The sequence below is a fragment of the Dermochelys coriacea genome, chromosome 6 (assembly GCF_009764565.3).
Source record: "Dermochelys coriacea isolate rDerCor1 chromosome 6, rDerCor1.pri.v4, whole genome shotgun sequence".
NCBI classification, from domain to species: domain Eukaryota; kingdom Metazoa; phylum Chordata; order Testudines; family Dermochelyidae; genus Dermochelys; species Dermochelys coriacea.
In genome coordinates, this window is record NC_050073.1 from 57,204,983 (window position 1) to 57,220,622 (window position 15,640).

A 15,640-nucleotide genomic window follows, 5' to 3' on the forward strand; every position below is an offset into this window, starting at 1 on the left:
AAGGAAATACTGGGTGTCACCAAAGCCATTCTGAATATGTCCTTTTTCCTGAAGACTCTCTCCTCGGACACTATGTCATTTCTTCTAGAACAGCCACAACATCTTTATCTCTCTAACATCCTCCAGCAAGGCCCTTTGCTAATGTTTATTATACATAAAAAGAAGTCTCTTCTTTCACTTCCTTTTACATTAGCCTTGTCTTTACTCCCCCTCTGCCTTGGGCACTAATAATCTTATGTTATTTTTAATAAAGGATCTTGTGCTGACATTATCTATACCATTTAAGATTCTGTATACTTCAGTTAGAATCCCCCTTCATTGCTTGGCTTTCCAACACAAATAGGTTAACATACTTAATCTTTCCCCTGTAACTTGTCTTCCAATTTAGCTAGCAATGTGTCACACCAGATAACTAACCCAAGGCCAACCTTTAAAGTCATGTCAGGAAAATATGCAAATGGTAATTAGGGCCATTCCATGGTAAACAGGCTAGAACTTTGAAGTGCAAACCTGTATTGTTAGAGAATTAGAGGTGATACTAATTGTGTGTATCTTAGATATTAGCCATGTAAACCGACAGTTTCTGTCTGTCACTATGGCTATGGACTCAGATATCAAAAGGAAATATTAACATTTAGATCAATCTTTGGTGCAATAATGTCATTGTCTATATGTCTCTTTAAAGTTTGTGATAAACGGCTTAATGGATAAATTTTTATGTTAATCCATGTAGTTAATTACTGGTGAGGTTTAGGAAACAGAAGGTTACATCAAAAGCCTATTGTTCATCCAGGACAGTATGGTCAAGTGGATGCTAGAAAACGGTATAGAAGATCCTTGGGTCCCAATCCTTTTTATCTCAGATCTGCTTAAGCTTCATCAGGGGAAGTTTGAGTCACAAGATTGAGATCCCAGTCCTAAAATGGAACATCCTGAATATGATATTGGACATTGAACTAGAACCTATGGACTAAATTCTAAAAACTCTTTGCAAATACAAAGCTCACCATCTCTACTATGAATCAGAAGCTCAAGATTGTATTTATGTCTGTATGTATGCTGACCTTTTAACCTATACACTTTTTTTTTTTTTTTTTTTTTTTTTTTAAATTTAGTTTAGTTAATAAGAATTGGCTTTTAAGTGTGTATTTGGGAAAGGTCTGGAATATTCATTAACCTGGGAGGAAATGTGTCTGATCCTTTGGGATTTTTTATATGATGAATAAAATTTTCAGTAATCCTCGTCATTTTGACTTGGGTGTCTAGGTGGAGGCCTGAAGCTGGGTTACTTTAAGGAAACTGTGTTATTCTGAGTAACCAGTAAGGTATAACAGAAGCTGTTTTGTGCTGGCTTGGTAAATCTAAGTATTGGAATATCCACCAACTTTGGGGATTGCCTGCCCCATTCTTTGCAGTTCACCCTAATTGAGTGACCTCATCCAGCTCCCCTGGGATTCCGGTCACAGCTGGAATCAATCTTCTTTCTCTCTGCCTTTACCCTGAGCACTTCAGCCATCAGATCTGAAAGAATTAAGCTAAGCACAATCTCACCTTACACATGATCGCCCAGGGAAATGTTTTCTCAACTTGATATGAAACTTTAGCAGTCTGGCTGCAACTTTCATTACCGGACGTTGTGTTGTCCAATTCCTTAAGATCACACAGAGAATGTACTCTTGAGGTGCTTTCTTACACCTAGATTTTCTGGGTTCAGTTGTCACCACCTCCCAACCCAAACATTTTTAAGTCACCATATCTGGACCTTTCTGAAGCTGCAATGTGTAGCACTCAATCTGTAGCACTCTTGTGTCTGAGCCAAGTTGTACCACGGTATTTGGGCTAATACCCAAAACTGAACTGTAGTGCATAACAGGCACCATCTGCAAAATTTTGTATATATGTGGGATTATATGATAGAGAGAGACAGCTACATTGAGGTTTTCTACTAATAATCCATTATGATTGATTGTCACTTTGCAAACACACACTCAGTTTTTTGGTAAGGATTCTGAGTAGTATAATCCAATAAGCATTTCCTGTACATTATTGAGAAGTAATGTAATAAAATTATCACTAGTGGACATCAAAACACAATTGCCCAGTTTCTGCCTTATGATGTAGCTTTTACATTTCTTTGGTGATGTAAAGGGGGTTATTCTCCAGCCAGCATAAGCCCCCTTTCTTGCTCCCCTCAGAAAGGTGCCTTTCTAGGGAGAAAGGAGGTGTGGATACTATGTACTGCACTTGAGCTATTTTGTGTTATCGCAGCAACCCTTAGAAGGCCATTATCAGGCAGCACATAGAGGGCATCTTAGAGCAGCTCTTCAATAGTAAAAGAATGTCTTGTTTTGTATTTTAAAAAGCAACCTTAACCGTAAGTTAACCAAGTTTATTTAGTATTTCTAAGCTGTTCCATCTCACCTCCCTACTCCTCCACAGAAGGGCAGCTGAGTGTGCTGCCTTGATGACAAATACAGTCATGAGTAAAACAGAATATCACCACATAGACAAAACTGTACAATGCTTAATAAAGCATGAAAAACAAGGTGCTGAGATGTAGGTGAAGGGGGAAGAACAGCCACATTCTAGAGACTGTCACACAGCTTTTGACTTGTAGTATTATGATGTAACCCTAGAAGATAAGTCACCTGGCAGGACCAGGTTCAAGGTGAAGGTCTCAAATGTGCCTAGTTCTATCATCCACAAAGGCAGCTTAAAAAAATGTACCCACTGCTTTACAAGCAGTGAGTGTTAAGAAAGCATGATGAATATAACATATGAACGTTGTATTGTACAGTAAAGACATTTGGGGCAATCTCCTGGGAACACAGTCGCATAGTAACATACCTCCCCACAGTTCTAGGTTTCATAAGACTCGTCCATTTTGACCCCCAAGAGCCCCTGCCCCAGTTGAAGGGCAGTCTGTCCCAGACCCCCAAACCAATTGTTGTTATAACTTGACACACATTACAGCACCACTCCAGTTTCGCCCATCTGCCTCCACCTATATCCTGCTTTAGCCACTTGAAATGTTGGGCAGTATATAGCAATATGAATAAAATCGGAGCTGGATTAGTTTGCGTGGAGTTCTGTATGGAGATAGGTGAGAATAACTCCACGCAAACCAATCAGGAAATCATGATGTTGGGACGTTTCGACAAGAACAGAGGGTGTGAGGTTGTGTAGAGGAGCAATAAAGAGGGAGCATTATGCTTGATCAATGTAGATGTAACTAGACAATAAAACAGGTCCCACTTTCTGAAAATCTCCAAACTAAGGGGAGTGGGTGGTAGTCCTGACCAAATTAGAGTAGGTCTCAACTAGGTGCAACAGTGTGGGAGCTGGAAGATTTGGTGAAAGGGTACCCTACTTTCCAAGAAAGAAAATGCTCCCTTCTGAGGAGAGTTGTTCCTTCCGGAAAAGGACAGAAAAAGAGGAGAAGCCTCCCACTTCCAGCTGTCACAAGCAGGGAGAGTCCCACATTTTAATAGACTATGAACTCACAATTGAGAGGACTTGATACATGCAGAAAGTTCTGAGAAAATAAAGAATAATCAACAAAATCCATGTTTTTATTTTCAGGGACAGATTATGGAGATTGAGTTGGGAGGCTGAAGGGATTGAAGGGAAACACTGGGGATTTAGGAGGTCATTCAGGAGAAAGCAAACAAAGCACTCAGATTTTAGCACCTTCTTATTCTTTCCCTTCCCCAAACAAATAAGTTTCTCCATAGCAGCATCTCTTCAATTCTGCCGAGGTATTGTATAATTGCATTTTTACAGGCCAAACTTCCTTTCCTCTCATATCAGTCATAGTGCAGAGTATAGACATCCCTGCCCCAGTTTTTACATACTACCTTATATAATTTCATAAGAATTTCATTTGTGACACAACCATCTTCCCAGAATGCATGATGGCTTCACAGATCCTTGGGTGGGAAAGGCCACAGGGTGACCCAGAAGCAGTGCTTCAAGCAAAGGGTGAGAAAATGCTCAGGCTACCGGGGGGTGAAAAAAAAACCACACACAAAAAAGGAAGTAATGCACAAGCAAAGAGGGCTTGGAGCACAGAGAATGGAAAAGGAGGGAGTTTAGAGAGTTGTATAAAATATTGATTTTAAAGTTCAATATTTTGAGGCCCTGAATGTCAGAACAGTAGCCTGCAGAAACACAATAATTCCCCCTGATATCCTAGTATGAGTTGACAAGACTATGGCCCTTATTTGCCTTTTACTTACTCACATTTACATCAGTGCAACTCCAACAAAGGCAATGGTGTTACATCACCCTGGCAGGAGAATCAGATCCTAAGTTTCCAAACTGTACTCCTGGAGGAATTCTGAACTAAAAAATTAAAAATTCTGCACATATTTTAAAATTTGGCATATTTTGTCAAAACACAATATAATCACACCAGTTTAATTATTTTGGCAATTTATTTAAAAATTGCTGTCAGCAAGTATGTCTGTAACAATAAAGACAACAAAAAAGATTTTCCCCCCCAGGAGCAGAGAATTAAAGAAACCCCTACAACAACCCAGTTTTTGTTTCTCTATTATGCTTTTATTGGGCGCCTCAGTCTGGGTGTCACATATGCCAGCTGGGCACATCTTGGGGGGAAAACTCTTCCCCTCCAGTCTCAGACAACCACACCCACACAAGAAAACCCAGCTGTAGGGTACCCCCCCCAGCCAAGACACCCACACCCCCTACCCACAGTGCCTAGCCATGGGGCAATTCCCCAGCCCAGGCACCTGCACCCCCACCCCCGCCCTGCCCAGGGATCCAGAGACAAACAGATTGTTGCTGGGTCCCGGGTTTGTACTGTTTCCTTCAAGACATGCTGGGAACCACAGCTGCCTGGAACTCTCATGCTCCCACTCCCCCTCTTCTCCCCCATCCCTAGTGTCCTGTATTTGCGAGCTGGCGAGCCAGGCTCTGCTGGGTCCAGTGGTCCCTAGTGGTAGCCAGCAGCTCTGTAGCACCAATTCTGTGTGGAAAAAGTAAATTCTGTACAGAACATTAATTCTGCGCAAATTCTGCATTGTGAAGTGGTGCAGAATTCTGCCAGAAGTCAAACTGAAAGCCAATGCTGAAACAAAGCACCAAGTCATTGAAGCAATAGATCAGATTTTTTTACTACTTTTTGTGGGGAATTGATTGTAGAGTTGTTAATATAGTTCTTCTGTACTACCATTCATCGATGTTCTCAAAGTGGTCTACAAAGATTAATTACTGCAAGTATCATAATCCCAGTCACTCAAATAAAAAATAGGTAATTATTATCTTCATTATACAGATAGGTAAAGGGAGAGTTGAATAACTTGGCCAAGGCTGTATAATAAGACAGGTGAGGGCAGGAAATAGAACCTAGCAGTCCTGACTCTTTCTTCCTTTTTATCTCCAGTAGATCTATAACCAGAAGGATCAAGGGCATCTTCTTATCCAAATTATTCTTACAAAATTCCTTCTAAATCCTAGTGCATTCCCAATGTTCTAATAATATCCAGATTATTTTGCAATGTCATGTGCCCAATGGCAGTATGCTGGCAGTAGAAGGAAATTCCTAGTTTTTTACTAGGACTATATAGAAATTAACCCACTATGATACATTCATCTTGCCTATTGCTCACTCAGAAGGCCTCCTTTGAAAATCCAGCTGCATGTTATTTTCCATAATAATAACAACTTACATTTTAGGATTTCAAAGACATTCAGATACCATGGTGATGGGTATGGGACAACAGCCTAGATAGAGACAGAAGCGTTAATTAAGCCTCATACACATCTTAGAGATAGGCAAATATGATCAACCCTATTTTAGAGATGGGGAAACTGAAGCAGAGGAGAAATGACTTGCCCTACTCTTGACAAAAGAGGTACATGGCAGCTAAAAAGAGAACCCAAATCTCCTGTCTTCCAGTCCTTCATTACCCACAAGAACTGCTTTAAATGTTCCTTATTGTGATTGGCTTTATTATTGTAGGACATAGGTGGTCAAAATATTGACAATTTTTATGTAAAAAAAAATGGGGTTTCATAGAAAATTTATTTTTCTATTAAAGCATTTTTTTAAAATGTTTTACTTTTAAAGACAAATTCAAAATGAAAATTTTCAGGGAAAAAAACTACTTTTTTCCATTATTCTCAACATAGTTTGTTTTTAAATTGTGGGTAAATGCTCACGTTTTTAAAAAAAAAATTCACCCCACGAGAAGTGAGGAGAATTTTTAAAAAAAAAAAAAAAAGTTACTTGTCACTTAAAGAGTGAGAGAAAGTTACACTTTGAAATTTTCCATTTGGAAACAGTTAGAAAATAAGTTTTTCTACACTTTATTTTTTCAAATATTTGCAGGAACAATCTCCATTTGAAATTTTCTTAATGGGAAAATTTTGAATGTGGAGTGTTCCTGCAAAAATTCCCATTCTTTGGCCTGGTTTATTATAGAGGCTTTTGTTAAGATGACCAATGTAATATATCATTCAGCATGGAGGCCAAGGCCTGAATGGACATTGAACATGAACTTCCTCCTTCCCCTTACCTCTCCCAGATGTGGTCCTTCCAGGTCAGGTCTGAGGGACATTGGCAAGGGGCACAGACTGTCAAGCTGTGAACTCATTTTAAGCCTGTTCAACAAGTAAACAGAGGGCTGCAGTATCCAGGGCTGGCAGTCCAGCACCTAATTCACTTTCAAATACTAGCTTAAAAACAGAAATAACACAGAGACACACAGGTTGGCCATGAAAATCAGAATTTCCCAGTGCTTAAACTCTGATACAATCTGTATTTCATCTCAATCTTACATACAGACATAGGTTAATATCCTTTACCTCAGAAGATATGTGGAGGGGCTTGGATCTAATTAAAAGACTTCAGAAATAACTCTGACATAAAAGGCATTCTACAACTGATCTCTCTTAATTGACAAATTATCCTGCCATTACTGCAAAGGAGGGAATGTATCTATTTCCTGTAATTCTGCAACTTTAAATGAAGGCACCAGGAATTACCTTGCCCAGAAGGGAAGATCAATAATTGTGCATTGGACAAAGATGGTAATAAAATGGAACTTCTACTCTATGCAGCTTTCTGGAATACCTAGGACTCTAAATGACTGCTGCCCATCAATGGATGTGCAATGGGAGGTGAGAAGGAACAGGGAGTCCCTTCCCATCAGCACTTTAAGAAAGGAGGCAGCTGAAATATACCTGATAACACTGTGGGCAAGATCCTCAGCTGGTGTAATTTGATATAGCTCCACCGAAGAACTGAGCTGTGGCAATTTCTTCCAGCTGAGAATCTGATCCATTACAACTACTGGACATGCTGCATAGCCCAAAGGGAGTAGATGTGTGGAAGCTGAAGGTGTGGCCACCTGTGGCCACCAGTCCCATCCACCTGTAGACCAGTTCATACTAGGAGATCAGTGCAAGGGAATGTTCATTACACGTTTTTTACATGTAGACAGCACTGCTGTGGCAAATGTTCCTCTCAGTGCCCCTGGCAGCACTGGGTCTGATTTTTCACTGCCTTGCATATTATGTAGTAGGTTACACCTGTGCAAAGAGAATGTAGAGTGGGGCTGAGAACTTCGTGATTTGGTAGCATTTTCCCCTACTTGATTATAAGTGACTACAGTAAGAGTACAAGCACCCTCTCCCTTAGGCAGGTGTGGCCAACACTGTATTGGGGACTTCCAGAGCTGTAAGCATAAATCTTTATAGCTTGATTCAAAGAGCCAGACTCTGTATCTGGAGCTATAACAGATTCAAATGCTCTGTGGATCAGGCACAGAGGGGGGGCATCTAACACAGCGACCAGTAAGTTACATGGGCATAAAGCCACCTGCTACATTACTCTGTTGCTGTAGTTCCTCCCTGACCCCAGTGTCAGACTGCCTCCGAGATTCATAATTTGGTCATCAGAGTCTAACAACAAACCAGTTTTTGATACAAGATTAATGAGGAAAGAAATCCGACTGACTTTAATTTTAAAATGGGAACAGGTTTTTCATACAATCAGAGTCAGGAATTATTTGATCCTGAAATTCATTGCATCACTATTTGATAAATATTGAATGACTGACATTTATGTAACATCATTTATCCAGCTATCCCAACATGAAGGGCAAACCAATTAACAACCTGTCTTAGGACTCATCTTATATAAAAGTGCAAGGAGAAGGACAAATCAATCAAAACTACTTCTAGGTTTTAACACAAATTTTTTGTACTGCATCCTCCCATCTCCTATACACAGGCTACAGCCAGTACAATAAAGGACAGAGAATGTAACCTGAGAAAGAATAAGAAGCTGGAGATTTGTGGGAAGTACTGGATTCAGCTCAATCACTCAAATGTGTTCTCTATCTGCTGTCAAGAGGCCAGACTTGGAAGGGGGACTGGGAAGAAGGGCCCTGCCACCTAGAGCCTGAGGGTGTGTGGCCACTGCCAGAGCAAGTGTCCGACCCACGGCATCCCTGCAGCACAGCCAAGGCCTGTGAAGGATGTGTGAGGGACAGACTGTGAACTTCCCTTACATTCCAGAGACGGCTGTTTGTGATGTCCCTGTGTCACAGAGTGGGGTGACGTGTTAACCTTTTCCATTTTTTCCCTTATTTTTTTAATTCGTTGCTATTTAATCAATTGTATTTGCTTGAACTATATGCAATAATCAGTGGGTCAGGGAAGAATCCAGAGTGGAGAGAGTACTCTAGAGTGGGGATGCCCTAGCCTTTGTCCTAAGTGACCAAGACAAGATTGGGGGTCAAGCCCCACAGGAATCCCGGGCCCAGCCTTGTTGGGGTTACGAGGACTCTGCCACACAGAGAATGGACTGAGTCCTCGAGGTCAGCAGGCCTCTTGGTAAAGGGAGTGGGAGCAAGGACTCGGATCCTTTCGCTAGCCAATTCCACCAGGGTAGTGTATAAGCCAGGAAAGTTCCCCAAAATTGTGGGACCAATCCCCCACCTACACTTGCAATAAGGGTGACACAGAAGTTAATGCTGCTCCAAGCAATGTTAACTAAGCCTCTGTTAATGTGAAAGTTACTAGAAAGAGAAAGAATGCTGCCCAGAGAGACAGCTCCTTGCCTATCTTCCCCTATGGAATAGTAGGCCACCTTTTCCTGCACAGCATTATTCCTGTTTTTAGCTGGTGGCAGCTGTGCAGATGAGACACATTCTTTGCAACTGCCTTTCATCTCTCTTTCATTTCTGATAAACTCCCATGACTTGGTCCCTTCTGCAGTGAAGTGAGTAAGGATCTAAATACAGAGATGGGCTGCTTTAGTGTTTAACAGCAACACTAATACAAGATAGTTTAGGACAGGAAGAAAAGATTCCTGTATCCAGCTGTCAGCAGGGAGATTTAGCAGAGGCTGAATGTTGGAATTCAGTCAGGAGACCAGGACAGACATACCAACTTTCACAGGAATGACCACTGGATTGCTAATGACCACAAGTGGTCGGAACTAGAGGTGATCAGAAATTTTCCAAAAATATTTTTCTGTTGGAAAAAGAAGATACTGATTTAAATGAATCAGCAGTCTGGATGTCTATACAAAACTTCCACCAGAAACTGCCTCATTTCCTGCCTGTCTCCCCAGGCTCCTAGACTCCCTGGCTCCGTGGCAGCACATGTGGCCAAGTCCCAAGTTCGCAGCTTCCTGGCAGCCCATCAGGCACACTACTGTGCAGCAGAGGCTGCCAACAGCCTAGGAACCCAGGGAGCATATTTCATTTCAGAAACACCAAAATATCCGCACTGCAGGAAGCATCATGAATCAGGCCCCAAAGATCATGAGGTTTGCTTTAAAATCATGAGATTTAAAATAAATTTTAAAAATTGGATTTTTTGTTTATTTTTTTGTTGGCGCCTTTAGGATACACATTGCTAAGCTTTTCTCCACAACAATGAGAATCTGAAATGTCTTTTTTTTTTTTAAATGAAAGCTTTAAGACAAATACTGCTAGAGCTTGTAGCATTGTATTAGTTTCTACAGGGCTTGTGGGTTCCTCAAAGATCTCCCTTACAAAACACTGTGGAAACCTAACCCTGTTATAATTGTTGTTGTATTGATTTTCTTTTTCAAAATTACACAAACTTATCTAAATGTTAAACATGTTGGTAGAATAAATTCCATTGATATATTTAAAATTCAGATTGGGCCTTTAGTTTTGAGATCAAGTTTTAACTTTTTCTTAATCTGATTTGGTCCCATATACACAACCAAAACTAACCCTTGTAATAAGAGAGGTTGAGGCACACCCATTTTGAAAGTGAGTACCCAGCATTGTTGTAATGGTTTTCTAGTGCTAGTTATTTTGGTATTCTAGTACACATAGGAAGACAATGAAATGTTTTGCATTAGTCAAATAAGGTGAATCATCTTTTTAAACTAATATCCTTAAAGGAAAAATAATGCTATATGAGAAAAGAGTCTGGTTTGTTTTAGTGGCATCTCTCTGTAGTATAAATTCAGGATGGGAATGAGAGGATCACATTGATAATTAAAATGTTTTAAACATTTTCCCCATTGTAAAGATGAAAGGCTTCAAGTGGCAAAGAAAAATGGTTATAGTTTTAGACTGTCAAATTTCCCTCTTGTCTAAGAGATATTTGGTGAATATGCTTTGAAATCTACTGCAGGCAGGAGTCAGCAAGTCCCCTAAGAAATCCATTCTCTCAGATAAGAAGCCAAGTGCACATCAGAGGTGATTAATGAGAAAAGTAAAGAGAACCTCCTCCAGTGACATTAGGGGGCAGGTGGAGGAGAGTGCGGCAAACAAACAAAAAAAAGAAAAGAAAAGAAAAAGGAGTAGCCCTCACATCACAGTCTGTACTGTCCTAAGCACAATTAGCGCCAAAGCAACCATCAGTACCACAACCAGCATCCTGATCACGATCACTGCCACTGCAACCATCAGTACCACCAAGCCGCAGCATTTATGCCATAATCACCCAAATTGGTCACAATCTCAGTAACCAGCCCCATTACTGGAATCCATCATGATCACCATTGCCACGACAACCAACATCCACTGCATTCAAAACCACCACTGATGGTACCGCTACCTTGCCTACTATCATAACTCTTATCACTTCCACAAACAATATCCCCTACAGAAAACTTCTCACCATCAGACTCCATTTCACTCCTGCAAATAGCATCACCATAATCTATAATCAAAATCGCCAGCATAATAATCATTACCTCAGACATTATTTCTGTCATTGCCATGACCATCATGATACCCTTGCAAATGCTTGTTCTTACTAACATCTTTGTCACCATCATTAACAGATTTTGGACTTGACCTGTTTTAGGACACTGTTGATCCTGTTGAACTTTTACACATTAATGACTCCTTTAATCCTGATGACCTATAGTGTGAGTGTGTGAGTGTGAGTGTGTGTGTGTGTGAGAGAGAGAGAGAGAGAGAGCGCGCAGAGAAACCTCACACCAGCAGGAGCGGAGTTAAAGAGAACTTATGGGCCCAGCTAGACCTGCCCCACTTCACATGCAGCAAGTGCCAGACCTGGAGAGAGAAGAAAAGGAGAGAATCTGGCTCAGTGCAGGGCTGACTGGTGAAGAGGCAGCTGTGCTTCTTTATGTGGGAGGGGGAGGGCGCAGCATCTCCAAAAGCCTGACAGCTGGGACAGCCACTGGGGGACAAGTGTGGTGTCCCTGACAGAGAGAGACTGCTGAGGAGACTGGAGAATACCCAGCAGTGAGTGAACTTTACTATTTGACTGTAAGGACATTGTGGGATTAGGCCCCTCCAACCTGACATCCACCCCTGCCCACCTGAGGCCTTGGCAGGGTGCTGCAAGAGGGCAGTACTCCAGGTGAGACACTGCCAACTGTCTGGACTTTCAGTGTCATGCCCCAAACTGAAGGGACGTAGGCAGGAAGTAGCCCAGGGCAGTGGACTTAGACTCTCTGCTGGGAGGACCCTGATGGCTTTGCTTCACACAGGGCCCTGGGCTGGGAGTGGGACCTGGTGGAGAGGGAGGGCCTGTGTCCCCCTGCCACGTCCCTTGAGTGCTGAGGTCCCGATGCAACTTCAAGAACTAGGTACCTATGCCATGGAAGCAAAGGGCTGGAAATCAGGTATGCTAACAGCTAGGCTGCCTGGCCCTCCAAGCACCTTATCACAGTATACCCCCTTCCCCCACTGCTAGGAATGCCCTCTCTTAGTATTCATAATTATATTGCTAAGTACATGAAATGCCCAAAATCCGTAGAAGAAAGTCGTGAGTCTCTGTTTGGACATTAAAAATAAAGTGATTCTTGGCAGTATCTCTCTTATACAAGTTTTTCCTTACACCTCTGGGTTTTGGAGTACAATATACCATACTTACCAAAAGGTGTTTGCTTTCTCTAAACTCACTGGTTGGCACCTGAGAGGCATATTCTATGTGCCAGCTGTCAGTTAGCATTATAAACAAGATTTTCATATACTTGAGTGAAAGGGCACTAACCTTTTTCCTTCAATATTTAATGATCAAATGCTTAAAAATGACTGGTGATTAGGGTGCCTCTGTTTCTGAGTACCCAAATTAACATAGTATGGAGGTCTGATTTATAGAGAGTCAGTGCAGAGCACTTTGTGAAAGATGCCCCCCACTAAGGTATTCAAAGCTGAGCACCTAAAAGATTAGGCACCAACATCACTACTCACTTTTGACAAATTAGGCCAATGTTTCCTTTTGTATCAAACAGCAAAATCTGATAAACTATTAGAGCTGTTGGAAAAAAATGCCAGTTATTTTTTAAAAATTCCTTGTGAAAAAATTATGAAGATGCTGGTTTTTTTAGTACAAAATTTTACCAAAAATGATTTTGGAAAACCCACAACCAATTTTTTTTTTACTGAAAACTGAACCAAAAAACTGAACCAAAAATGAATAGTTTTCTTTTTGTTGTTGTTGAAAGTTCAGAACATTTTTATCTAACTGAAAATTTGTTTGAGCTGGAAAGCCATTATTTTTTTTTATTTATTTTTTTTTTTAAAGTTTAAGTTTCAGTCAGCTCTAGATATTCTATTGTTGGTAGTTTGCATAATTCCTTCACCTCTTCCTTCAAAGTGGCTAGTGTATATGTACTATTGCCCTCTACTGGATAAATTTCAGAACAACTCAAGCTGTTTGATATAAAACTTATACTTGGGTGTATTATTAATAGATAGATAGTTAAGTAAAGAATGAAATAAAAGGGTTCTTCTTTAATTTAAGTGTCGGGAATTTGTTCTTTTAGAGTTAGGGGATCAGAGTTAATTGTGAAGTTCTGAGTGGGCACTGTGTATACCCCAGAGAGAACCCTGAAGTTCTTCCATGGTTACAAATTCATTATCTATCAGTAAGCCTCTTCCAGAACTTTAGATGAAATTGATTAGTATATTGCAGAGAATGGGGGAAATTAATTTGGAGAAAATAAGAACTGATGTGAACCCTTCCTCTGAACTCAAACCTTTTATCATTTTCAAGAAAAATGTCCAAATGGTTTGTAACCTGCAAAACAGGCTAAGGCAATTCTGGGCTATACATACATATACGCATAAGGTCATTGAGGCAGGAGATACTAGTCCATCCCTGGAAAACTATGTTCAGTTTTGGGCACCAAATTACAAGAAAGATACCTACCAATTTAGAGTTCACAGAAAAACTATGACTCTAATGGATGACCCAGTAGATTCCTATGAGTATACAGTACTCACAAGAGCTGCCCTTTGATTATTTTAAACTTATTTTTCCCTTTTGGTTCTCAGAAGTGCAGGTGTTTATTCAGCAGCAGCTTCTGTAAAATTACAGCAGAGGTAGGCATTATAGCAGAGATCTTTTACAGCAATTTTACTGTGGTCCCTTTTCCCAATCATGTCCACTATAGCCATGGCTTTGCCAGAACTTGATTTAAGGCAAGAACAGATGCCATAGAAGTGGCCATTTTAAAAAAATATTCGTTATTTTTCCTGCCCACTTTCCTCACACTCCACATAAAACATACAGGCCCTCATTGTCAAAGCTCACCAACTTTGATAAATGTTACTTTGAATCGCATTCAAACTCCCCTACATGCATTGGTCTGGTCTCTCATTGCTTTGACCAATCTGGCATTTTCTGCTTACTATAACACTTCACCTAAAACCCCCAGGACACCCTTCTTGGAGATTTCCTTCTTCTTGATGTTTCTTGTGACATCAGTGAAGGGTTTTGTCTTCTTTAAGATTTAAGAGGATAGAATGTCTTCTTCTGTGAGAGTAGTGTTAGTGGCCTGCCCATAGGCCTGGAACCTGCAGTATATTAAGAGGCCAGTTCCCAGGCTTTTTGAGGTAGCATCAAATTGCTTGGAACATTTTTATAGAATTTCTGTATCCATGTAATTAATGTTTCTCAGCATATTGTTTTTGTATGGTAATGACTGAGGACAGATTGATTACCCAGCTATAAATCAATTGGATTGTGACTATGATACCATGGATTATCTAAGGAAAGTACAAAGAGTTTGTAAGAACATTAGGGTACCTTTGTGATTTATACTTATCTGATTCACCTCTCCCTAAACATTAACTTTTATTGTTAATACAAAATATTTCTACTGGGGGATTAGGTGAAATCTATTTATTCTAAACATTTTGGGCATGGATGTTTTGTTTGAAACTTAATTCCTATGGTATGTTGCTGAAATATCCAACAGCCTGCACTTCCATGGCAAAAGCAGAAAGATGTTTCAGGGAGCACTGCATACAATCTGACTTTGAGTCTACAGATGAGTCCTTCATGTTTTTTACTTTTAAGATATTGTTGCCCCCATCCAATCACCTAGATAGCATCTAATCCCAGAAATATAGTGGATGGCAGGAAGGACCAATTTCCAATACTACTATTGTCCCTGCCATCAGCCATTGCAAGAAATAGAACATGTAAGATAGGCCCAATTGATTTTACTAATTCAATCCTAGTCAGTTCTCAGAGAAAGGGGAAAAAATCTTGCAATGTCCCTTCCAATGTGAAATGGGGCAGAAGTCCTTCCTAGCTCTGTGCAAGTAAAAATTCCCACGTGTTTCCTAATAATGCTGGTGTATGTATGTAAATCACCATTATCATTTTTTCCTCCTTCCTGGCAGCTTTAAAGATATTCAAATGAACAGTAAATGCTGGAAGACTCTCTTCTTTAATTCCTCCATTCCAGCACTTAATGTCATAATTTCTAATTTGTGGGAATGGAAGTGGTATCCAGTGGTTATAGCAGAGGTTTGTTAGTTCTAGCTCTTGACTTCTATTCCCAGTGCTATCACTGATTTACTGTGGGATCTTGGACAAGTCATGTCACCATTCTGTGCCTCTGTTTCCTCACCTGTAGGAAGGAGATGGAAATACTTAGCTTCATAAGTCCCAAGGGATCTGCGGATCGTGTACTCAGATTTACAGATGACTTATCCAAGAGCACCTGAGTAACACCTCCTACCAGTCATTTCTCCAGGAATCCCAACAGATTAGAGTAACAGTATTTAATCTAAGGCTGCCAAACAGGCAGCCATCTTTGGGAGAATTATTACTCCTATTCGCGTCTTGCCCGTTTTCAAAATGCCTTTTCCCTCTTGCTCTTAATTGTCTAATTATGTTTTTTTCAGGACTC